This window comes from Hemiscyllium ocellatum, chromosome 16 (genome assembly GCF_020745735.1).
Source record: "Hemiscyllium ocellatum isolate sHemOce1 chromosome 16, sHemOce1.pat.X.cur, whole genome shotgun sequence".
NCBI classification, from domain to species: Eukaryota; Metazoa; Chordata; class Chondrichthyes; order Orectolobiformes; family Hemiscylliidae; genus Hemiscyllium; species Hemiscyllium ocellatum.
The window spans coordinates 65,996,720-66,023,609 of record NC_083416.1 but is presented as its reverse complement, the minus strand read 5'-3'; positions in this window follow the sequence as shown (position 1 = coordinate 66,023,609).

Here is a 26,890-nt window from a genome sequence, read left to right as displayed (position 1 = left end):
TAAATAATTTGGATGAGAATATAAGAGGTGTGGTTAGGAACTTTGTGGATGACACTAAAATTGGTGGTAAAGTGGACAGTGAAGGAAGTTACCTAAGAGTATGCTGAGATCTTCATTAGATGGGCCATAGACTGAGGAGGGGCAGACTGAGTTTAATTTAAATAAATGTGAGGTATTGCATTATAGTAAAATGAACCAAGGCGCTGTTAATGGAAGGGCCTGAGGAGTGTTATCGAAAGGAGAGACCCAGGGGTGCAGGTGCATCATTTCTTGAAAGTGGTGTCACAAGTAATAAGAATGGTGAAGAATGTATTTGGCATGCTTGTCTTCATCAGTTAGAGCACTGAGTACAGGAGTTGGGACATCATGTTACGGCTTTCAAGACATTGGTAATGCCATATATGGAGTACAGTGTACAATTTTGTCCTGCTATATGAAGGAGGTTATTAAACTGGAAAGGGTACAAAAAAGATTGAGAAGGATGCTACTGAGATGGGAGGGTTTGAGTTATAAGGAGAGATTGGATATGCTGGCATGTTTTTCCATGGAGCATAGGAGGCTGACGGGTGACCTTATAGGGTTTATGAAATCATGAGAGGGCATAGATAAGGTGAATAGCCAAGGTCTTTTCCCCAGGGTGGGAAGTCCAAAACTAGAGGGCATAGATTTAAGGTAAGAGGGGAAAGATTTTAAAAGTACCTGAGGGGCACCTTTTTCACACAGAGGGTGATGAATATTATGAAACAACAAGAGGAAATGGTAGGGGTGAGTACAATTACAACATTTAAATGATATTTGGACAGGTATGCAGAAAGGAAAGGTTTAGAGGGATGTGGGCCAAATGTAGGCAAATGGGACTAGTTCAGTTCCGGAAACCTGCTCAGCATGGATAAGTAAGCTGAAGGGTCTGTTTCTATGCTGAATGAATCTATTTCTTGGTTTAGACTGGGAATGAACACAGGACATGAAGTCAGAATGGCGTGTACCTTGAGAAGATTCCACACTTCTATTTTCATTTCTCCATCATCCTCTTATGGTCCAGCCACACTTCTCTGTTATTTCAGAGCTAGAGGTAGACAGGCAGGAGGCTGGAGGAACACAGCAAGCCAGGGAGCATCAGGAGGTGGAGAAATCAATGGAGAAGTTGTAACCCTTCTTCAGGATTGAAGGTGGGTATAAGGTAACTGCAGATAAAGGAGGGGGGGATGGTGAGGTAGAGATAAGTGAACACAGGTAAACGGTACGATCTGTTTGGTCAATGGGAGGAGTGAATCCAATTGGTAGCTGGAAGGAAGGGTCCATCAGAGGAATGGAAGGGAGGGGGAGGGGCTGGGAAGGGAGTCGAAGAATGGGAAAGGAGGTTATTTGAAATTCAAGAACTCAATGTTGAGTCCTCCAGACAGTAGAATGCCCAGGTGGAAGATGAGGTGTTTTTGCCACATTTCTGCACTTCAGTGTGGCACTGAATGGCTGAACAGAGGTTTTTCTCCTGTCCGTTTAAGGTGATTGACTGAGTGTGCAGGCCATTGGTATACATTCTCTCAGTTCCTGATTAGTGTCTGATTCCCCTTGCAGCTCTTACTTCCATTCATGTGTCCTTGCTTTCCATGAAGTGGCCAAGGGTGCAAATATCTGAGTTATCATGGGAGTCATGTTGGAGACAGATTCCTCCCAACCCCCTTCAGTGATATACAGTACCTCCGAAACAGCTGCTACTGATGTTGCTGGTATGATCTTTAAGAAAAAGACTTTGAGCAGGTGAAGCAATTGCATTATTAAAATTAACCCTGTGGGATCATAAGGTGCTTTATGTGTCATGAACAGAATTCAAAAATATTAGCTCAAGGCACAATTCCTCATCTCCTCACCATCGACCTAAAGTAGGCTTTATGATATAGACTGGAACTTGTGTCCCACCGTTCTATGGCACGACATGTTAGTGCACTGATCTGTTGCAAACTAGGACTGAAAATATGAGTTATCAGCAAAATAGGCTGTCATTGTCCAGAACAACTGTCAATTTAAAAGTTGACTTCCTTCTCTGGTTTGGTTTAGTGCCAACTTCTTAAACTGGTACAGACGAATAGGCACAGTTTGATTAGGTACTGTGTAAAACAAGATCTTTCATATCACAGTTTCTGGTGCATGTGTCAAGTTTTGTTTTGAAAGCACTGGTTACTTATGCCTGCTGATCTTGCTTGACAGAGGAACACCTGCAGTGGAGAATGGTATTTGTCTGTCAAACAGCAAGATGCACAGGGAAGGGGATTGCTGTTAGCAGGATTCATCAGTGAACTGCTGTGAATGCTGAACAGATGCTCAATGCGAGAATGAGTATTTTTGGTTTTGTGTAATGTGGTGAGACCTCATTAGGGTTATGACAATTGTAAAATATGGATGGAATATGCCTTATTGACACCAGTTTGTTTAGTCTCAAAGATTGAATGCACTTTCCATTAACGAAAAATCACAAAGTGCAGGAACCATTCATTCATTCCAAGTAACATGTCACCTGCCTAGCATCTAAATAATGAAGACTATTTGGTCGGATTAAGGTTGAGCAAAGCTTCGTGAAGAGACAGGCAACTGCAAAATGTGCATGTGAGAAATGAATTGTATAACATCATGAAGTATCTACAGGCTACAATTTACAGAGCTGAAAGTACAGATCAAAATGGGTTTCAGGAACTGTCATAGTGCTTTGCCATCTGGTCCCACTGACTTCTGTATTCCAGAGGCCATAAGTTGTTGAACATTAACCTCATGTTTAAACACCCAACTTCATGTGTATAAAATCCATTACCTCCACCTCTCCTCCCCCCACTTTTCTTTTTCATCTCAGAACACAGCAGGAGCAATCCAGACAAAATGCAGTAAGGCTATGAAGGAAGTTCATATACTAAGATAAGTCATTGTTGGTCAGGGATTCCCCTTTATTCCATAAATACATGGGGATAAAATGCTTCTAAATTACCCATTTTTAATTTGAAAAAAAAAGACATTTTCTAAATGTTGCATCAGGTTGCAATAATCTGTTAAGCAGCCAGACGTAATTTATTTTTCTAGTTAATGGGACATGGGTACTGCTGACAAAACCCACCATTTACTGGTCATTCCTAATTGCCCATGAGAAGGTACTGATGGTGAGTTATCATGTTGAACCACTGCTGCTTAAGTGGTTACAGTATGTTCAATGTGCTGTTAAGGAGGGATTTGGCTTTGTTACAATGAAGGATATTTTAAAGACAGGATGGTATGTAATTCAAAGAGGAAATTGCATGTGGTGGAGTTATCATATGTCTGCTGCATTTGTTTTTAGAGGTCATTGTTTCGAAAGGTACTACTGACCCAGTAAAAAGCTATTAATATTCATAAATGGAGAAACTGGGCATACTGGAGGACCATTTTGAAGTACATATGAAGAATTGGACAGTGTCATTTTCAAGTCTTGCTGGTTTTTCTGTGGTATATTGTTGAAGTACATCTTGTGGATAGTATGTGTTGCTGCCACAGTGTGTCAGTAGTGGATGGAGTGAAGCTGAATGTGTTGCATATAGAATGGGCTGCTTTGTCCGGGATGATATTAGGCTTTTTGAGGTTTTTTTTTGGAGTTACACTCATCCAGGCAAATGAAGAGTATCCCATCACTTTCCTGACATATACCTTGTAGATTTTGGGTGAGCTACAATGACAAGTCAGGAGTCACACATTAGGGTGGCATAGTGGCTCAGTGGTTAGGACCCAGGTTCAATTCCAACCTCAGGTGACTGTCTGCTTGGAGTTTGCACATTCTCCTTGTGTCTATATGGGTTTCCTCTTGGTGATCTGAGTTCCTCCTGTAGTCTAAAGATGCGCAGATTAGGTGGAATTGCCATGGTGAATTGAACCATGATGTGCAGGCTAGGTTAGAAGTGCATGGTTCTAAGGGGATGGATCTGGGTGGGATGCTCTTCAGAGGGGTTGGTTTGCCTTTGAAAGGCCAAGTGCCTGCTTCCACGCTGTAGAGATTCTGTAATATTTATGAGGCATATGCAGCTAATTTTCTGATTGATCAGCCAGTTCTTTTATCCTGTACAATAGAACCGATAATTTGCTTGAATTGAAAATTGGTTTACCTGTGATTGAGTTCCATTGATGTTAGTGTGAAGCATTGTACGCATTCACTCCTGCTGGTATTGCATAAACACCAACAAACTGTATTTTGTGACAAGATTATTAAAACGTCACAAACATAACAATCTTTACATATCAGTGCAGTTAGATTTGTCAGTAGCAGAAGCCTGATAGCTTAACTAAGGTAGATATATGATGGCAACCAGGCTAATTATATAAATATATGTAATTCCAATTACTCAAAAATTGTTGGGCAGCATATGTCATCCATATGCTTAACATGAGGCTGCTGAAAGAGCAACTCTTCATTGAACTTGTTGCAGCAGAAGACTGCCAGGAGGATATTAGGAATGCTTTAGGGATGTAGTCAGTGCATTCCTGAAGAAGTCAAAAATTCCTGCAGCCCCATGGTTGGGTCTTGCTTATGTCTGACCAAAACAGAGAAGGCTAATTTAAGTCCGCATTGAACACATTGAGAAACACTCTCAGGAATGCAGTTCAAGTTGAGGCGTCTGAGAGAGAGCAGTAAATTCCAAATAATTCATCCAAATAGCTTTTCAAGTGCTTCCTGCTGATCCACCATCTCAGAATTTATTAAACCAGAGTAAAGGTAAGTTACCTTCAGGCTCAAGGGACTGCCTAGGATGATGGAGTTGATGATGGACTAACAATCCAGGCACTGAGAGGGCAAATCCTATCAAAACTATTCACAATTTAAATTTAAGCTCAGTAATTAGTATCTGTAAATGTGTCCATGAAACTGTTGGTTCACTGACATGCTTCAGTGAAAGGAATCTGTGCTCTTATCTAGGTCTGTTCTGTAACTGTCTTTAGTCCCATCAACGTAAACTGATCTTAACTGCCTATTAAAGTGTCTAATCAAGCTGATCGGTCAACATAAGATATATGGCTCAAACTGTGGCATTCAGTCCAGTTAATTGATATCGGTATCAATGCTCCGCATGTGCTTTTTCTTATTTTTCCCCCTCTACATCCATCATTGTAACTGTTCTCTCTTGTATGCTTGTCTTGCTTCTCCTTAAATGCATCTGCACTTTCTCTCTAACCATTCTGTGAGGAATGATTTCCAAATTCTCACACCTCTTATATATTTTTTGATTACAATCTTAAATCTATGGCCTCTCGTGATCCTCTTCTGTACAGAAGAAAAACGTTCTTCCTGCAACCGCTCTAATATAATCTTTCATAGTCATAACAATCACCTTGTTTGGTCACTTCCTTAGCTTTCCTTTTCAAGAAATAGATCTAAGTGTTACAGCAGTTCAAGAAGAAGGACTCACACACTACTTCTCAGGGAAACTGATTATTGGCAATAAATTATGAACTTGCTGGGTGATGATTACATCTTGCATTAGGGTTAGGATTTAGTTTAGAGTTAATCCAAGAGCATTGTTCTGTGGCAGTTATGTCGGTGGAGCAGAATCACAGGAGTTTCAGCAGTTTATACTTGTGCACATACATGTTTGAGATGAACTGGAGTCTTATGTCCATGTCTGGAGATAAACTAAACTTCCTTGGTGTCCAATCACCACCAAACAATAACTAAAATTTCATTCTGAGAGTAATTGCTTTATGGGCATTGTGCGTGAAACAGAAATGTTTGCTAGTATTGCACTGAATATCCCTTACAGTCAGGATAGAGGTGTGAAGTGAGAAATTTAAACCATTTTCTACTCTTGCATTCAAATTTGGATGAAAATGTGTTTTCATATCAGTGCACGATTGAGTATCCATCTTATTTTTATCTCTTGTACATTGTTTCAATGAGCAGTTTCTGATTTTTATGAAATTGTATCATCAAATTTTTGCTTTTCATTTTATACTTTTTCTTTAAATATGACGATAAAAATAAGAATCAACATCTAATGCACAATTCATTCAAAACTGAGTGTCACTGAAATTGTTAAGCTTGTCAGATATTAAGCAGCGTTTGGCACCAGTGAGATCCATGTGGTAAGAGCCAGGGAACACGCTTCATAAGTGTTCATAATGGTATCTTCAGGTTCAGACGCATCTGTGTTCACTTGCGATTTATTATCTATTGAGCACTTGGCCTGAAATTTACAAGTAAGTTAACTATTACTGGAGCCCTGTACTATCAGAAAAATGTAATTACAGAATGCTGTTCTTTAAAGTAGAAAAAAGGCAGAGGATGGAAAAGGTGATTTTATAATCTCAGGGTAAATTGGAATTACTGTGGTTGCATTGGACACAATGGTTCAGTTGGTGGGCTGTTGTGGTACGGTGATATTGTTCTTACGCCTGAGCCAGGGCACCGGAGTTTAAGTCCCACATCCTCCAGAGGTATGTAATAGCAGGTTGATTAGAAAATATCAACAATGGATCATTGATTTTGTGGGTTCAGGATGCATTAGAAATGCAAATGAATCAGGCTTAATGGATTTTGTAACCAATAGAAGAGTTGACATTGATGAACTTTTCTGGTTCTGGCTTCAGTGGGCTGGAGTATGGGTTACTTTGGAGCGAGATGGAATTGACAGATTTGACAACTGCATAGTGAGCTGTGTTTGTAACCACTTAACTTTGGAGACCTTTGCCACTACATTGTGTAGAAAAATTAGATTAGTTGATAATTTCACAACAGAATGAGATGGGGTTTGATTGAGCTACACAGCCATGAGTCAGTACAACTTGTATAGCTACAACACTGGTACTGGCTACCTGACCCTGACTCAGGTGGTTCTGAGCTCAAATTCCATTCACGAGAATTAAATATAGAATTCATATCAAATGCCTGGACTTTCTGCCGTCCAGGCAGTTGTTATTACAGAGTTGATGGAAGCTGCACGTGGGAACTCTGTGGAATCCCAATTGTACCACACTCTGAAGGAATTACCCAGCAGAATTTTCAACTTTCCAAACAATTCCTCCAACCTGGACCCCTCTAAAAGTCTCTATTTTTAATTGGAGAATTCTGGGGGTTCTGATGAAATTAAGTGAAATAGCTGCTCAGGGACATTATCTGATGATCAAAAATATAGCCTAACTCCTGAATAACTATTCAATAGATTCTGTACTTACCTAAGGTGCTCCCAACTACACATTCCCCCAGACCACTTACACTGTCCAGACCCTGGCTGTCCAGACCCCGTGCACCTACCCCCACCCTGAGGACTTCTTTCACCAACCACTAGCCCAGATCCTGACACCCCTTCCTGTTGACATGCTCCTTACTTTTCCGATTCCACACCCAACTTCTACTCCCCCAACACCCACTACAGCCAAGCCTCCACCACCAGGTGGGACCTGATCTGACCTGACCCTCCTTTGTCCAGACACTTAAACAGTCATTTATGTACTGTGGCTATAATAGCAGGTCAGATACTGGGAATGCCTCAGTGAGTAATTCAATGCCTGACTTCATAAAGCCTATCCACAACTTATAAGACACAAATCAGGAGAGTACTGGATGCTCTGCACTTACTGATATGAGTTCACCTCCAGTAACAGTTTCCACAATTCAGGATGTAGCAATCCACTTGACTGGCATCACACTCAGTAATTTAAAATTAATTCCTTCCACCATCAACATGTTGTCGCAACAGTGTGTACCACCTATAAGACCACTCACCAAGTATCCTTCAACAGTACTTTTCAAACATTTGTCACTTAGAAGGACAAGCACAGCAGATCTTTGAGAACAGCACTACCTACAAGTTCCCCTCCATATCATACACCATTTTGATTTGGTATTATATCACCATTCTTTCAGTTCCGTGAGGTCAAACTCCTAACTCCCTTCTGAGCAACACTGTGAATATACTTACGCCAGATGGACTACAATTGTTCAAGTAGGTTCTTCTTAAGAGAACTAGGGATTGCCAACAATTACCATCAACACCATGAGAGAATAGCAAACTGAGTAAATATGTTGAGGTGTCTTGGGAGATTGGCTGTTTTTTTTTAATCCTGTGAAAATATTGCTTTGCCGTAACACGGTGTGTTTTATATTCTCATCTGGGAAGTCATATCTCTCCCTTCTGCTTTCTGAAACCTATAAATGGAAGCATCACTGTTTATGGTAAAATAATGAAGTCAGTAGAGGTTTAATTTCCAAGCCACCTATCTCTACAGCCATATGTCATTAGTTCAGAATAAAGCCTCATTTATAAATTCTGTTGTATTAAAAAGCGAATTGCTGAGAGAAAATAACTAGTATTTGCAAATGGTCAGGGATTTACAAAGATGTGAAGATCAGCAAAATTGTAGTTTCACCAACAGAACTGACAACCTTTTGTCAAAGTGATTGCTTGCCTCAGCATGCCTCAATGAATTTAGAGAGAGAGGTATGTTTGAATACATGCAGGTTGTTCTGTATATGACTGTTGTAATGACCTTTTCTTTTTATTTTTGTATTTTTAATGACTGGGCTCTGAAAAAAGGTTTTAAAAGCTAGTGCTGGTAAGAGTGGCTGCAGTTTTCAAAGGAAGTAACTTGATACCCATGGCAGGCATTGTGTGACATGACTATGGTTTTAAGAAGTGTATTTTGACCTTTTTTTTATGAAGAAAGTTTGAAAGAAAGATACCAAACAACCAACTCAGAGCCAATAAGGTAAACAGCTTATTTACCAATAGAAGCAGCCAAATGGATGGGGTCAAGTTCCCACAAAACCAGGATTTTTAGTTTTAGTTTTTTCAGCCACAGATAGTTCTGGGGTTTTGAAGCTTGATACAGAAGCTGTTTCCTTTCTCTGTTACACCTAAAAGCTGGCGGGGGGGGGGGGTTTCTTCCTTCTGCTAGAATTATATGTGAGATGATCTATTTTATTGAATTTACCTTTTGCAAGGGAATGTTTATAAGATGTATTTAGAAGATGTTACTATATTGGAACAGTTGCTGTTAAATAATATATTAGTCTGTTAAGTTTTCCAATACAGTTAAGTTGTTCTGATTCTTTCTTTGTTGCATTTTAACTATGGTGTATGAATAAACTGTGTTTTGCCTCAAGACTGGTAGTTTGACCAATCAAATTGCACATGGAATGCAACGCCTGGCGCCTTCCTTTAAAATAAGAAAATATTATGGTATAGGTTGTCTTTTTAATGTAGCTTGAAGGCTTGATCTGGATCATAAGCAACAATTGAAGTTCTGTTCACAAGTTAGAGAGACAAAGAAAGATGTGTGCAGATCTTATCTCAGTCCAGAACCAGTTGCTTTCCTTGTAGCAGTTGATGTACACTGTAACATTTGAATTGAAAAATCAGTGACATTTTACCAGTGAACTATTCTGTACTTCTTAGAAATTAGTGGAAGCTTGCAGAAAAAGATACCTGAACAACAAAGGGCTTGGTGTGCAGAAGAAGGACCATCTCACCTTCAGAATAGAGAAGCAAATATCATTGAACTGACTTCAAAGTAGGGAAGCAAAGATCATTGAAATGACTTTCTGGATTTTCTACCTCTGCCAATACCTATTTTCCCTATTTGTCTAAGTGTGTTTATGGTTAGTTAGAGGAGATTATAATTTCAGTCAGTAATTTAATTCCAATTATTTATATCTGTTAGCCTGTAATTGCTTGTAATAAATAATAATTCTTGTTCAGTACAAAAATCTGTTCTGTGCTTTCTATCAACCTTGATCTCAGAGTCAGGAAGACTGGAGTACTGTACGAACTTAAAAAAAAAGTTATGACTGGAGGGCTTCACTTATGGCATGCTACCCAACAGCACTAAAAATTGCAGCATCCAGTAGTTAAATTCAATCCTGCTTGGCACTGTTGATTTTAATATCCCAAGTACACACACTGGTTAAGATGAAGTAAGTTACTTGTGTGATGTTTTATGTCAATGGTAAATTGGCACAAACGAAAATATTTTCTGTCAGATCTGTTCTGTCCAGTAGCAAATCAAACCATAGAATAGGCAATTATACCTGCCCTGACATTGTCGGAGCAGCAGAGCAAAAGAACTCCTCACGTGTCACTGACCCCCTCCTGTCATCATCACCAATGAGACAAACATGCTCTTTGTATTTTAGAAATAATCAACTTACAATCAATGAGCTGATAAATTATAATTATAGTCATTCTTTTGGAATTAACAAGGAGATCGGGGACATGACATCAAATCCTCAAGAGAATCTTCAGGTCTTGCTGCAGTCAGGATGTGTGAATCTGCCATTTTTCCTTCTTATCCTCAAGGATCCAGTATAGGCACAGCTTGTATCAAACAAGAGTTGGAAAGAGATTGATCTGAGGTCAAACCTCCTTGTTGCTATTACCATCCTGGCTGGGAATCAGTTGAGAGGGGCCAAAGAAGGGAAAGTGGCCTTGGCCAACATTTCAGGAGTGCTAGCAGGTTGTCACTGGCCAAATGACATTACCCCTTTCAGGATGTAAGTCTTCCAGCGATGAGAAAACCTGAAAAGGAGGCAGGTGTGGGCATGACAATCTGGACAACAGCAAAACTCTATTGGTAAACACCACTGCCAATGCTTTCTGTTATTGATTAATTTGATAACGACTGTCTTACTTCAGCATTCAAAGTTAAAGTTTCCCCATGAGTTAACTTGAGGTTTATTTTTTCTGAATTCCAACAGGTAAGTACTTGAATAATATATGTGATGGTGGCTGGAGATTAAAAATATATGTTAGCCTTGCATGCTGAATTATCTTGAATATTAATTGTGCTTTGTATAAATTAACAAATTCTCAATTTGTAGCCAATTAATTGGCAATTTCCCTCCTGTAGGCCTGAGATTAAGGAGAATATTCTTCAATCAAAGGGTTGTGCACATATATAATTCTCTATCCCATAGTATGTGGATACACCATCATTGACAATACTTAGGTTTCAGATTAAACAGAGTTTTGGTCTAATAGGTAATTAAGGAATATTGGGAAAGTAGGATTGACGTGCAAGATGACCCATGATTATACTTAATAGCAGAGCTGGCTTGGACTGGCCATTAGGCTTATCTCTGCTCCTTTTTCTTGTGACATTATATTTTCCTCCTCCATTAACACTAAGTTGGGATTTGGTCTATATTATACTATTATTGCTAGTTTTGGAAGTTGCTCTCCTTCTCGCCCATCTCCCATCCTAATCTGGAAACTAATCACTTGTATTGGGGAGAATTGTTGGAATCAGCTGCTGCCTATTGTGCCAATCTCTGATAAGATTTTAAATGTATCAGCTTGCCAGTTATCAAATTCATGCAGAAGTAGTGTCCCTGCCTTTGAGACAAGAGTCCCAGGATTAAGTGCCATCTGCTCTAGAGAGTGTCTAATAATAACTCTGAACAGGTTGATTAGAAAATATCTATCATTTACCCAAAATAGTTCCATCCTTGTTGAAATCGTTAAATCAACTTGCATCATGATTTTGTTCTTGGTAATTTTAAAAAATTCTGTCGTACTAACTATGTGTATTAATAGGCATAACGACAAATGTCATGATAATGTTTGATCTTTCAAGAAGTGACAGATAATGACAGAAGGCTGTTTCCTTCAGGTTGATGATTTTATGGATCACTTCCCTCTTGTCAGGCCTCTGTTGTTCCTATGTACAGATGTTACACATTGTATGCTTGACCAAGCTCCCAGTATTCTTGCTCGACTGATATATTAATAGCATTTCAACACTTGCTTTCCTTTCTGTAGTAGATGAATCAAACTCACCGTACCAAGTTTAATTCTTTTAAGGAACGCAGTACTAATTCTGTCCTGAAAATTGTTGAATAACGTAATGGTATGGAATGGATTAATGCTTATGTTACAATGGTTCCACCCATTCTACTAATCTCTCAAGCACTCTGTTAATGGAGACAAAAAGTTCAGTTGTAGAGAGAGCTGACCTGTCTGGAGCAGCTTTCTAACCTCCAGTATCTATGCTGGACTAAACATGGTTGTCTTTATTGCTATCATGAAATGAACCACTTTCTTATCTAAAAACAGTTCCTCTTCTGCAGATACAGTACAATTGTGTACCTTCTGCTATAGCAAGGACGAAGAAAAAGAAAAGATGAAGGAGGACTTTTAGCAAGGATCAAACAATCCTGCCACAGTTTGACATACTAATTGAAGTGGAAAAAAACCATAACATGCCAACAATGGTCATCTGGAAAATACCACAAAATTAACATTGATGCTTACCTAAAAATAATATATTTTTGACATTTAGATTTTGTTACTTGCTAGTATACTCATCACAATGAAAGATGTCCATATTGGGGGGTGGTCGGAAGGAAAGGAGAGACAGAGGAGTGTGGAGATGGTGAAATGGTCCAGTTTTCAACCACTGCTACCAAACACTAGGATGCTGATCTCAGGCTATTTATACTAGAATTAACGTTTCAGGTCCGGTGACTCTTCCTCAGAACTGTTCTGAGGAAAGGTTATCTGACCCGAAACATTAACTCTGATTTCTCTTCATGGATGCTGCCAAACCTGCTGAGCTTTTCCAGCAACTTCTATTTTTGTTTCTGATGTACAACATCCATAGTTTTTAGATTAGGTTACTTACAGTATGGAAACAGGCCCTTCAGCCCAACAAGTTCCACACCGACCCTCTGAAGAGTAACTCACCCATTCCCCTAACCAATATTTCCCTTGACTCATGCACCAAATACTATGGGCAATTTAGCATGGCCAATTCCCCTGACCTGCACATCTTTGGATTGTGGGAGGAAACCGGAGCACCGGAAGGAAACCCACGGAGACATGGGGAAAATGTGCAAACTCCACACAGATAGTTGCTCAAGGCTTGAGTCAAACCCAAGTCCCCGGCACTGTGAGGCAGCAGTGCTAACCACTGAGCCACTGTGTTGCCCCATGTTCTTTTGATTTTTATTTATAACAGGGGTTAAATTCAAATCAAACTGTTCTAAAGTTGCAATGTTGTTTAACAAGTAATAAAGGGGTTTTCCAAGTAATTATAAGCCAATTAACCTAACCTCAGTGATGGGCAAATTCACAGAAACCCTGCAGTGTGGAAGCAGGCCACTTGGCCCATTGAATCCATTCTGACCCTCTACAGAGCATCCCACCCTGACTCATCCCATGGCTAATCCGTCTAGTCTGCACATAACTGGACACTATGGGCAGTCTAGTATGGCCAGTCCAACTAACCTGCACAACTTTATACTGTAGGAGGAAACCCACACAAACGCAGGAGAATGTGCAAGCTCCACACAGTTACCTGAGGGTGGAATTGAACCCAGGTCCCGGGTGATGTGAGGCAACAGCACGAACCACTGAGCCACTGTGCCACATGTTTTATTGAAAGACATTCTGATGCATAACATTAATCTTCATTCAGAAATGCATTGACTAATCAAGAACAATCAGTGTGGACTGGTAAAAAGAAGATTGCGTCTTGCTAACATGATTTAATTTTTTGAAGAACTCGCAGAGGGTCATTGAGGGGAACATGCTTGAAATCATCAAATCATACAAGGTTTTTGACAAGTTTTCACATGGCAGAAAATTACAAATCTATGGATCAGGTGGGCAGAAAAGTGACAAATGGAATTCAATTTAGAGAACTGTAACACTGAGATAGTCAGATGCTGGGAAGTGCAGAGGAGTAGAATTTTCTGGAAGTCAAACATCCAAGATTTTTGAATGAGACAAAACAACAGAAAAGCTGAATAAAAAAGTGTACGGGACGCTTTCCTTTTTTATGTGTGGTATTCATTCATTAAGAACCTAGAGGTCATGCTCAAAGTGTATAAGCTGCTAGTTAGACTACAGATACTGTGTATGGTCCTGATCAACATATTACAGGAGGGTTATGATCATTCTCAAGAGGTTTCAACAGAAATTTACAAGAGTTTTGCCAGTACTGTCTACAAGTAAAGATTAGTTAGGCTGGAGTAGTTTCGAACTTGGTAGACAGTGTCGATTTAATTGAGGATAAGAATATGAAGCCCCTCACTAGACTAGATAGGAAGTATTGCAGAACAGCCAATACTAAGTGGGACAAAGATTTGAAATAATTGACAGTAGACTTAGAGGGGAATTAAAGAGATGTTCTTCACCCATAGAGTAATAATTTTCCTTACATGGACCACCCTCTGCATGAAAACTCTGCACCTCAGATCCTTTTAAATCTTTCCCTTCTCACCTTAAACTCATGCCCTCCAGTTTTGGACTCCCCTACCCTCGGAAAATGACCTTGACTATTTACCCTATCTGTGCCCCTCATGATTTTTATTACCCCTCAATCTCCAATACACCAGGGAAAAAAAGCCCCAGACTTTTCAGCCTCTCCCTCTACCTCAAACTCTCCAACCCCAGCAACATCCTCATAAATATTTTCTGAACACTTCCAAGTTTAACAAAATCTTTGCAATAGCAGGGAGACCAGAATTAAACACAATATTCTAAAAGTGGCCTCACCAACATTCTGTGCAGCTGCAACATGATGTCCCAAATCCTATACTCAACGCACTGACCAATGAAGGCATGAAAGATTTGAACACACATCATATTAACATTTAATAAAGCATGAACAGCTACAACTTTGGAACAGAAAGAGGAAATGTCATGATAGATACAACGAGATTGACTCCCAGCTGCATTAAGATTGTGAAGAGGGCATGTACTTGACTTTTCGCTATGCTGGTCGGATACAGTTTAAAAAGTCTTTTTAATCAACCTGTTTGGGCATTTTATGCAACAACTCTGTGGCAAGTGGGACTTGGGCTGAGAACTTTGGCTCAGCAGTAGAACAGTGACACTGCATCAAACAACAAATCTGGGCACTATCTGCCAACAGTGAATAGTATCTGTGATTATTAAACTTGGTGACCAATTGCCTAGAAATCCCTTCAGCAGTTACAACATGTGTCCATCAGCAATACCTTTAACAGGACTAATGTTGGTTAACCAAATATTCATTTCAAGCATGATAAACAAACGTCAAATGTCAAAATGTTGAACAAAAATTAGGAAGTGAAGGAAAATTGTTATTCTGAAAGTAAGTTTTTCAGTCTTATGCTGAAACACATATGTACCTGTAGAAATTAACCAGGGAATAGTCATGAATTAAAGCATTGCTCAAATTATACTAATTAATCCAGCAAGCTAGAAAGTTGGGATGATTAGAAGATAAAGATTTCTTTTTGATTTGAGGACTAATCTGTTGTAGAAGAACATGATTGCTTTAATTATCTTTGGTTTACCATTAAAGTAGAATAATACATTCAAAGTTGGAAATATCTCCCAGGTATGAGGCCTTACAATGCTTAAAAAGCATTCCATTTTATTCCAGACTGATTGCTTTCTTGCACATGAATTGTCTTTGCACCCAGACTTGGGTGGACGGTAAGAACACCAGGTCATAATCTCATCAAACTGGTTAAATGTCTTCCTGTGCACTTTTGCAGAGATTTGTCTCAGAATAAATATTAGACTTCAGTACTTTTGAAAGGACTAGTAATCTTCAAATTCTTATGTACTTCTTGATGGGAATTCAAATGAAAGTAGTAATGTCACGTTCTAAATTCAGCATAACGTTGCATGAGATAACTGAACTCATGAGCTACATTTAATTTCTGAAGTGGTCTTTATTGGAATAGCTACAATGTAGTTGCACAGAGTAAATTTGGTAACAATGCAACAATTCATATTTATATATCATCTTTAATTTATTAAAATGCCCCAAAGCAAACCAAATTACAACAGTAAGCCATGTTAGGAGATATCATGTTAGATGGCAGCAACATTACTCAAAGAAAAAGTGACACAAAGATGGATAGTGAAGTAAGGAACTGGAGAGCTGTGGCATGGGCATTTCAGAGACTGGGGACTAGCAACTGAGAAACTGACCATTAATGGCAGAGGAATTAAAATTGCATAAGAGGGCAAAATTAACAGAATTCAGATATGATGGAAAGTACCAAGATATTGACAGGGTTAACCAGATGGAGGGATTTGCAAACAAGAATGAGAACATTAAAATGGAGGTGTTGCTTGAAAGGGAACCAGCATCAGTCAGTAAACACATAATGAGTAGGAAACTGGGACTTAGTGTGTGTTATGTATGGACATCAGAGTTCTGGATGACCACTAGTTTACAGATACGGGAAGGTGGGATGCTAGCCAGGAGTGCTTTGAACTAGTCAAGGCTATAGTTAATCAAAGTAAAAATTATGGAATGGTAACTTATTGTCCCTTGTATTTATGAAAATACAGTGAGTGGTGTGTAAATCACCACAATTCAATGCCATTTTAATTACAGAAATCTTAAAAAGAAAATTGAGGACAAAGTTCACCTTTTGTCCCCTTCATGGCATTCTGGGTTTATGGAGTGACTGTGGGATGCCACCACCAGAGGCTGCCAAAAGCAAGGATTTCTGGACCAAACACCCTGCTGAAGTCGACACTGACGCCACTGCATTGATACCAAAGCGAGGATGGACAGACTGCACCCACCAAGACACTGATGCTGAAGTCATTGCTCAAGCCATCACCACTTTGTCTCCTGCCCAAAGCCACCATGTTGCTAATGTAGCCATGAGGAATGAATCAGAACCACCATGCTGCCCCTGCCATAACTACACAGAAACCACTGGACTGCCACCAGGGGAACGGACAAGACCCACCGACAACGAAGCCTTCCATAAAGCAGCGACCTCTATGGCCACAAGGAATGGACATCTGGATCCACCAAGGTCCCTCTGCTGCAGCAGGCCCTCATAACCACCTTCCTCCACCGCAGCCACAAGAAAAAAAAGAAAAGGTGAACTTTGAAACAAAAGATAAATGAAGAAATGAAGCAACAAAATAAAAAATAACAAAGAGGCATGCAGCCGGCAAGGTGAACAGGAGCAGACACATACAGGTGCAGAGCCCGAACACATCATACCCTGCGACCGGCAGCCACAGATGAGCTGAGAGAGGGTGTATTCAGGGTATGCTCTGAAGTTGGAAATGGGTGATCTTCATGGTGGCACAAAGATGAGGTCAAAAGCTCATCGCCAGAGCAAATGTTGCACCAAGGTTGTGGGTAGATCACACAATCTCTGACTGGAGCCATGGAGAGGAAGGGAATTAGGAGCAAGAGAATGCAATTTCAAGAAGAACCAAAACCAGTGGCTTCAGTCTTCCTCGTAATGAATTGTACATATCTATTCCTCATCATTGAAAAGTGGTGGAAAAAGACAGTAGGTCAGGCAGCATCCAAGGAGCAGGAGAGTCAACATTTCAGGCATGAGCCCTTCATTCCTGATGAAGGGCTTATTCCCGAAACATCGACTCTCCTGCTTCTCGGATGCTGCTTGGCCTGCTGTGCTTTTCCAGCACCACACTCTTTGACTCTGATCTCCAGCATCTATAGTCCTCACTTTCTCCTATATCTATTTCTCATGTCAGATACATAGGTTGATAATTTTGCCACAACTGGGGAGTCAAAAGAAGTAATGATGAGGTAGAACTGGACATGGTCAATATTATGTGAAAGCTTAACGTGAGTTTGTTTCCAGCAGTGTATTTTAATATTGTTCTTTAAATTCACTTATTGAATGTCGGTATCACTGGCTGATTAGCATTAATTATTCATCCCTAGTTCTCAGTAGGAAGGTGGTGAAGAATTGCCTTCTTGAACCAGTGTAGTCCATGTGCTGTATGTTGACCCACAAAGCCCTGAGTGTGGGAATACAAGGATTCTGACTAAGTGACAGTGAAGGAACAGCAATGTATTTTCAAGTCAGTATAATGAGTGGCTTGGATGGGTACTTGCATCAGTCATTGTCACAATGAATGACAACGTAGGGCCAGTAGGTCTACTCCTGCTCTTATTTTCTATGTTTCTACGTCTCATGGACAAGGTGGGCTCGGAGAAGCCAAATGAGAGAAAAGCCTCATGAAGATGTAGAGTTTGAGACTGGAACAGAGAATACATCACAGAAAGTTTGGCCAGATGGGTTCACGAAAGGGGTAAGGAAAATGTAGTAGAAGCAGCTGATTGGCTGACCTTCATCACAGTGAACATGAAAGTCTGATTCGGAGAAGGGAAGGGTAAGGAGAGATAGGTTTAGACCATAAAATCATAAGACATATGAGTGGATGTAAGGCCATTCGGCCCATTGAATCCACTCTGCCATTTAATCATGGCTGATGGGCATTTCAACTCCAGTTACCCACACTCTCCCCATGGCCCTTAATTCCTTGCGAGATCGAGAATTTATCAATCTCTGCCTTGAAGACATTTAACATCCTGGCCCCCATTGTACTCTGTGGCAATGAATTCTACACCAGTCTCTGTTCTAATTGTAAAGCTATGCACACTGGTCCTCATCTCCCCACCTAATGGAAACAACTTCCCAGCGTCTACCCTTTCTAAGCCATGCATTATCTTGTAAGTTTCTTTTAGATCTCCTCTCAACCTTCTAAACTCTAATGAATACAATCCCAGGATCCTCAGCTGTTCATCGTATGTTAGGCCTACTTTCTAGGGATCATCCGTGAGAATCTCCACTGGACACACTCCAGTGCCAGTATGTCCTTTCTGAGGTGTGGGGCCTAACTAGAGCTTTATAAAGTCTCAGAAGCACATCACTGCTTTTATATTCCAACCCTCTTTAAATAAATGACAACATTACATTTACTTTCTCAATCATGGACTCAACCTGCAAGTTAACCTTTAGAGAATCCTATACTAGCATTCCCAGATCCCTTTGTACTTTGGCTTTATGGATTTTCTCATTGTTTAGAAAATAATCCATGCCTGTATTTTTTTTTCCAAAGTGCAGACCTCGCATTCCCTCACATAGAATTTCATCAGCCATTTCCTGGACCACTCTCCTAAACTGTCTAAATCTTTGTGCAGCCTCCCCACCTCCTCAGAACTACCTGCCTGTCCACCTGATTTTGTATCATCGGCGAACTTCACCAGAATGTCCCTAGTCCCTTCCTCCAGATCATTTAATATATAAAGTGAACAGCTACGGCCCCAACACTGAACCCTACGGGACATCACTTGTCACTGGCTGCCATTCCAATAAAGAACTTTTTATCCCAACTCTCTGCATTCTGTCAGAAAGCCAATCTTCAATCCATGCCAGTAGCTCACCTTGAACATCATGGGCCATCACCTTACTTTGCAGCCTCCCATGAAGCATCTTATCAAAGATCTTTTGGAGGTCTAGATAGATAGCATCCACGAGGTTTCCCTGATCTAACCTACTTGTTACCACTTCAAAGAATTCTAACAGATTTGTCAGGTACAACCTCCCCTTACTAAATCCATGCTGACTTGTTCTAATCTGATTCTGCACTTCCAAGAATTTAAAAATCTCATCCTTAACAATGGATTCTGGAATTTTACCTACAACCGAGGTTAGACTAATCATCCTATAATTTTCCATCTTTTGTCTTGATCCTTTCTTGAACAAAGGGGTTACCACAGCGATTTTCCAATCATATGAGACTTTCCTGTCCTGGATTTGCTGTAGGGAAAAAAAGCTAGTTATTGTTAAAAATCACACAACACCAGGTTATAGTCCAACAGCTTTAATTGGAAGCACACTAGCTTTCAGAGCGTTGCTCCTTTGTCAGATGATAGTGCACTATGTGATGAAGGAGCGACGCTCCAAAAGCTAGTTGCTTCCAATCAAACCTGTTGGACTATAACCTGGTGTTGTGTGATTTTCAACTTTGTACACCCCAGTCCAACACCGGCATCTCCAATTCATGGCAATTATTGTTGCATTCCAGGATTATCCTGAAGCAGTGAACAGTTTTAGCAGACAAGAGTTGGACCCATTGCTGTTTTATGAGGTGCAGCCAGGCTATATTATGTGCCTAAATTAATTACTCACCTTTCAAATTCCTCTTTTTAATTTAAACAAGGGAAGATAAGGCTCATACCTGGGAAAATAGCCGGTGAGAGAGAGAGAAATGTGTTTTTGGGGATTATGATATAAAAGATGATGGTGAAGACATGGCTTTAGTAGCAAATCATCTTGGTTGGGGGGGCAAAGTAGTTGGGATTTTGGAAATGCAGCTGTTACGTGAATTGGAGAAAAGGTTTTTATAATGTCCAGGGATGTATAGAGAAGGAGGTAGGATTGGAGCTTGGAAGGGAATGTGGGTGGTAATTGATAGAAAGAAAAGAAATATGGTATTGAATCAAATGTACTAGAAAGTCTCATGTTCTTAATGTGCATACTTAGTGACAAGAGATGAATTGAAACTATTTTAAAACTGTTTATTTTGGGAACTGACCTTAGCTTAATAACTCACTTGATAATGGAAGGAATCAGTTTAAGATTAAGTGTAGAATCAAAAATCTGAGAAATGCAATAGCATCTGGATAAAGGAGTCTCTGAAAGTCAAGAATTCAGTAACTTTGAGCCCAATTGATTCTTTCCAGTAACTGAGCTGAAATAATTAATTTATCTTTCTTTAAACTTTGAGTAACAGTCAGTCAGTTCTTAATTAAATCACACTGTAATATGGCAGGCAACACATTTGGAAGAAAAGCTTTCACTCCATGTAACCCCAAAGTATAATTGCAGGCTGTTTCTGTTGTTCAGCTATTTGCCTTCCAATAAAATTTAATAGGATACTAAAATGTCAATCGAACAAAAATAAAACAGAACATTTCTGGCTTACATCGTTAATTGTTTCCTGTCCTCAATTTCCTCCCCCTCCATTTCAAGTTCACTGGCATATAGCCTCCTTCAGGAAACATCAACTCATTTGTTATCCCCAATTAACCCTCTCTCTAATCTCCCTTTTCTGCTTAACACCCTGAAAAATGTTATTGCCTACCAGCTTCCAGGCCACCTCTTCCAAAATGTGAAATCATATCAACACTACCACAAGGTGGCACAAAGTGCATGCATGCGCTAAAGGTCAAGCAATATATCTACAACACTCTATTATCACTTTAAGAGTGGGAATTTAACAAATATTAAACTCAAATTAAATTCAGCATCTGCAGTATTTGGCTGTTGTATCAATTTGAAATGATCTCCATTAAGAATACACCCGACAACAAGGGTCATTTTATTGTGAAAACAGCTCTGTTCGTGGTGGTTTTGCGAAGAGCCTTTGGATTCAGATATTCACACTTTTAATGTTCTTCTAATTTTTGGTTGCAGGCTTCTAGACTGCTGTATTCTTCACAAATTGTTTCTTTAATATCAGTCTCATCAATATTTTTATCGCTTGCTTCTTTGTGATTTTAAATGTTTCTCTGTCTTCCTCTTGATCTGGGACTTGAGTTTCTTCACATTGACTACCAGCTAAAGCTTTCTTTATCACAGCCAGCAACATCCCCCTGATATTGCTTCAACCCACCAGGACTGTACTGCTGATCCATAGTCCATCTGGGCTTTATTAGGAGGCCATTGTTGTTTTTGCCATGAGAATTGCCCTAATCAATTGTAGTTAACCTCAATGACTGTAACAATAAGCTAATTGGCCAAGTTTTACACTTCCATAGCAAAGTGCCAGTTTTGTCAGGTTTTTTAGGAAGGGTTTCGCTCTGCAAGGTCTAGCAAGATTTCTCATGATAACTTCTTTATCTATTCAGTCATGGGGTGAGGGCATTTTTTAGCCCATTCCTAGTTGCCCCAGAAGGCAGTCAAGAGCCAACTATATTACTCTGGGTCTGGAGTCACATTGTCAGCCAGACCAGATGAGGATGGCAGTTTCCTTCCCTTAGGAGCTCTAATGAATCAGATGGTTTTACTGACAATCACCAATGGCTTCATGGTCATCATTAGGCTCTTTATTCAATCTACCACTTGTTATGGCAAGATTCGAACTCAGGTCCCGAGAACATTACCTGTGTCTCTGGACTAACAGTCCAGGGATAACACCACTCAGCCATTGCTTCCCCTTAAACCTGCCTCATTACCTTAGTACCTGATCCTATATCTCCCCTGACATTCAGTGCTGCCTGATTCTATCACTCACCATACCCGGAAGAACTCACGATGACCAGAAAAAATGTTGCAAGAGCTGGAGTTTGAATCAAAGACATAGAACATACTCAGACATGAACATCTTGCTCCACACTGTATATCATTCCTAATCACTCTTAAAAAAAAACTTGAGGATGTTCATCCTCTTTTCAGTCATGGCTTTATTCAACCGTATCCCTGCAATTTCCTCAAATCTCACATGTTTTCGTGTCACACACTGGCCTTGTGTATTCCCTATCTTACTGCCCCATCATTAATAACGTGATTAGTTTAAATATTATTCAATGCTAGTTCAACAGATAATTCAAGTTGTGAATTATAAATGTATTTGGATCTCTTAGAATAGCAGAGAGAGGAATGTATTACAAACATTCTACTTATCAGCATTGCTGTTATTTTTATGATTATTGTGATCCTATCTCAAACATTCCACATCTCTTTCCATACAGCTCCTCGCACATCTTTTAAAATATGTGAAACTTTCACTCACCTCTCCTAAAAATATCTTCATTGATTGTTTTGCATCTGCTGCCTTATCTACTTTTGTCACAAGTGCCTTCTGTTTGACAATAATTTTTAAAAATATATAATTGCAACTTCTTGTGAGGGAATTTTTGAAAGGAGGTGATAAATAAATAAATGACCTTTAATTCTGAAGGAGGGTCACTGGACCCAAAACTGATGCCTCTGCACAGATGCTGTCAGATCTGCTGAGGTTTTTTTTTGCAATTTCTGTTTGTGTTTCTGATTTCCAGCATCCACAGTTCTTTTAGTTTTTTAAACAAATCACCTAATTGTTCTCAGAATTCAGTGTCTATGCCACCTTTCACATTGTGTACTTTACTGGCCCAGTGCAAAATAAGTTTTGGTTCGTTTCCAAGGAAGGTCAGTGACACTCACCATCAGTATTCTTATACAGTAAACAAAAGGGTGTGCATTTATATGTTGCCTTTCACACACTCAGGACATCCCAATGATCTTTACAACACACAGAAAACTTTTGAAGTGTAGTCAGTTTCTATGAAGGGAAGACTTAATATTGCACCAGAGCTTAAAGCCTCTTTGTTTGAATGGTTTGTATTTACTTTCAACCAAGGGATAGTGTATCTACCCACACAAAATAGATTGTAGAGGTTTGAGAAGGCAGCTCATCATCACTTTCTCAAGGGCAAGAGTGATGTGCAATAAATGCTGGCTCAGCCAGTGTTGCTCACAGCCTATGAACAATTTTTTAAAAATGCAGATTTTATCAGTTCCTTCATATATAACTATGCTTATTGCCTAGTGACTCAAATTTTTATCATGACTAAAAGCAATGCTTTCATTTTAATCACTGAAATGCATTTTAAATGCAAGAAAATAGATCTGACTTATTGATAAGGAGAGAATTGAATTGTGGGTGGGAACTGTTCCTGCTACCTGTGCCAGGTTTTTCAAAAAGCTGTTCCATTCAGTGCCACATCCCAACATTTTTCCATGATTCTGCAAATTAGATCTCTTCAAATGTTAGAACAATTGCCTCTTGAAAATTGCTATGGATTCAGATTCCACTATGTGTTTGGTTCATGCAATCTAGACCTTAAAAATCTTCATGAAGAAATTTCTGCACATTTCCATTTTAGGACTTTGGTGAATTTATTTTTAACATTGCTGATGTTTGTTAACCAACCCACTCAGCAACCTTGATCCCTTGATCTCCTGCTTTCAGAAGAACAACTCCAGCTTTTCACCATAACTGCTTTCTCATCTCTTTCTCATCCTGGTAACCTGTACCTTCTCCAGGTATTAGAAAGCTTCCTAAATCATGGTGTCCAGAATTGTCCACAGTCCTCCATCTGATTTCCAAAGCTTTTATGTGACTTCCTTAGTTTCCAGTTAAATTCCTCCTATTTACAAAGCCAAGCATGTGCTGTAATATGCTTTTTTCATTTCCTCTGGACCTGCCCTGTCACCTGGAATCAATCGAGTGTAAAATGCCATTCATTTCCAAAAGTAAAGAGAAACAAGCGTATTAAAGGATCAGAATTAGCCCCAAAACCCATGGGTTTTATTGATAAGGTGACAAAGAAGGTTGTTTTTAAGCCTCATAAAAACTGGCCTGTAACTTACCCTGAAGCATATTGCTGAAGGATTGTTTCTAGTCTGGATATACCTATATATAGATGTGAGCGCCTCAATTCATTTGTCTCAAGTTATAACCTGAAAACACACTTTGGCAGATCAATACGTCTGTATGAATAGGAAAGATAATCGTGATCTCATTAACAGATGGGAAAGAGTTTGCATCCGTCTGACTTCAGCTGTAGCCTGTTCTCGGTACATAATGCTGTGCAGAGTATTATATCAGATGTCATTTGCAGATGTTGGCACATTTGCAACATATGATTCCTGTAAAGCATCCTTTACAGTGCAGACTGAGGAAGGCGAGATCTCTACAGTATCCTGTAAAATCTTTGTCATCATCTTTTAATTTTCTCAGTAAATGTTGGAAGATCAAATGTTACGTTGATTGAATTAAGCATTCTGGCATCATTAACTGAAATGTAATGCATAAAAGAAGAAATTGGAGAGAATGAAATTATAAATCCTCATGGTCCCTTTTATAGTTATAAAACATGAAAAATGATAGCATCAAATCCTATGAGGCTTATAAAATCAACTGTACTTGAATGCATAGAATTTCAGCAGCCAACACCTCTTACCATTCACTGCTATTTTGTAAAATCCCAGTTTACTATTCATTCCCAGTGTAAAACTCCAATAGACAAAATTTCTTCCTTTCACTCTCATTATGTAGGATTCCGGATAAAAGCATTGCATTTAACCTAGTTATCCAGTTTCTAATGAACAGCACACTAATGCAGATGCTCCCTCCCATAAGGCAGCATTATAAAGTAACATATTTTGAAGAATGCTGGCTGCTGTAAAAGGCGCACTTTTGTTCTTGAGTTTCTGCTTTTGAGTTCATTGACGAATAAATAATTAAATCGGCCGGGGTACACGGATTTGTATATTAAACATTTTTCTTCCCTGAAGCTGAAAGGAATGTAGCCTTTGATACATGCTGAACCTTAAATAATTCAGCCATAGTGACAAAAGAGAATCACATTCTCAAAACATTATATTTGACCTGAGGGTAATTTGTATTTGCTGTGAAAAATAGAAAGAGAAGCTGCCCATTGGTGTGCCTTGTTGGATTGTGAACAACCACCCAATTCACCTCTCCTCGCTTGAGAATTTAGCTTGTTTGAGATATGCCATCTGGAACCATGACAGATTGGGAATGTCAGCAGGTCAGGCTATATCTGAGGAGTAGGAGAATTGATGTTTCGGGCATAAAGCCCTTCATCAGGAATTCCTGATGTCTGAAATGTCGATTCTCCTACTCCTTGGATGCTGCCTGACCTGCTGTGCTTTTCCAGCACCACACTCTTGATTCTGATCTCAAGCATCTGCAGTCCTCACTTTCTTTTAGATTGAGAATGTCACCCAAGTATTGTCGTAGCATGACCATGGTACCAAGATAAAAATTCAGTGGAAAGTTACAATGATTGTGAACTGGAAAAATAGTTTCCAGTTTCTGAGGAAGGATCACTCGATCTGAAACGTTAACTCTGATTTTTTCTCCACATATGCTGCCTGGCCTGCTGAGCTTTTCCAGCAATTTCTATTTTGTGGCAAGTTTCCTGTGTTTGCTTTCACAGTTTAACCTAGTATCCCTTGATTGGGAAAAAAAATGTAAAAATGAAATTATTTCACTCCAGAAACTCAACTGCTCTGTGTACATCAGTCTGCACAAATCTCATGATTGTGTTCAGATGCAGTTTTTTTTTGTGAAGTTTCTATTTGTAACTGTCACAAATATATTTGAAATTCTCGATATATTCTCAATGTATTTGAGAACTAGCATACAAGATAATGAGAAAGCGTGACAGAATTTTGAGTACAAAGTCTCAATAAAACAGATTAACCTTCCAATTTCCTCTTACAAAGTATTAATTTGAGTAAAATTGACAAACCAAAGAATGTAGGTTATAGATTGGGATTAAGTCTATGTGAATTAATTGAACTGATCAGTCAATTTAACACAGGACTTCCCAAGGGTGACAAGTTAAGTGATTTTTGCTGCTTTTCACTCCTGGTCCTGTTGAGATCCCTCTAGTTGGCAAGAAAGATGCGCAGAGCTCTTCTAGAGTTCCGAAATGGCTACAGTTCCAAATGTTACAACAAGAAAATAAGCCTTAAATAGAAATTGTTTTGTTGCACTATTTTGTTCCTCTGAAAGAAGCCTCCTGCTAGCATTGAATTGTTTTGTTGACAAGCAATGAAATTTGTCCTGCCTGTGGAAGTAAAATTTTATTCTGATTTTCAGGTTTTGTTATTTTTTTTCAGAGCACAAATATCTGGTATCACAGTGACTGGCTGTGTCAATGATTCTATTTCCATCATCTGCTTTGTTGAAATTGGTGGTGATTCCCATTTGTATGCAAGGATATTAGAGGGCTCAAGAGTCATAACCTCGCAGTACAGAGAGTAAATTCACTCAGAAAGAAAAGAAACAACAGCTTTGGAAGCTGTGACAAGCTGGTAAGTAGACAGTAAGTTGTATATATGCATGCTTATTCAGTTTTTTTTATAAACCTTTCAGTTTTAACATTCCTATCCCTACTCTTTTCTGTTTTTGTTGCCATATGCATGTCCATGCACAAGATGGCATCATATAACTTCATGTAGTCAGCATCTTTAAAGGAAAATGATAATTGCATGCACAAAGAGGAAAGCAGCCTAGACCATGCCATCAGGTATTAAAACATCTGTGGGTTCAGATAAAACCTTACAATTTCCGAATATTTG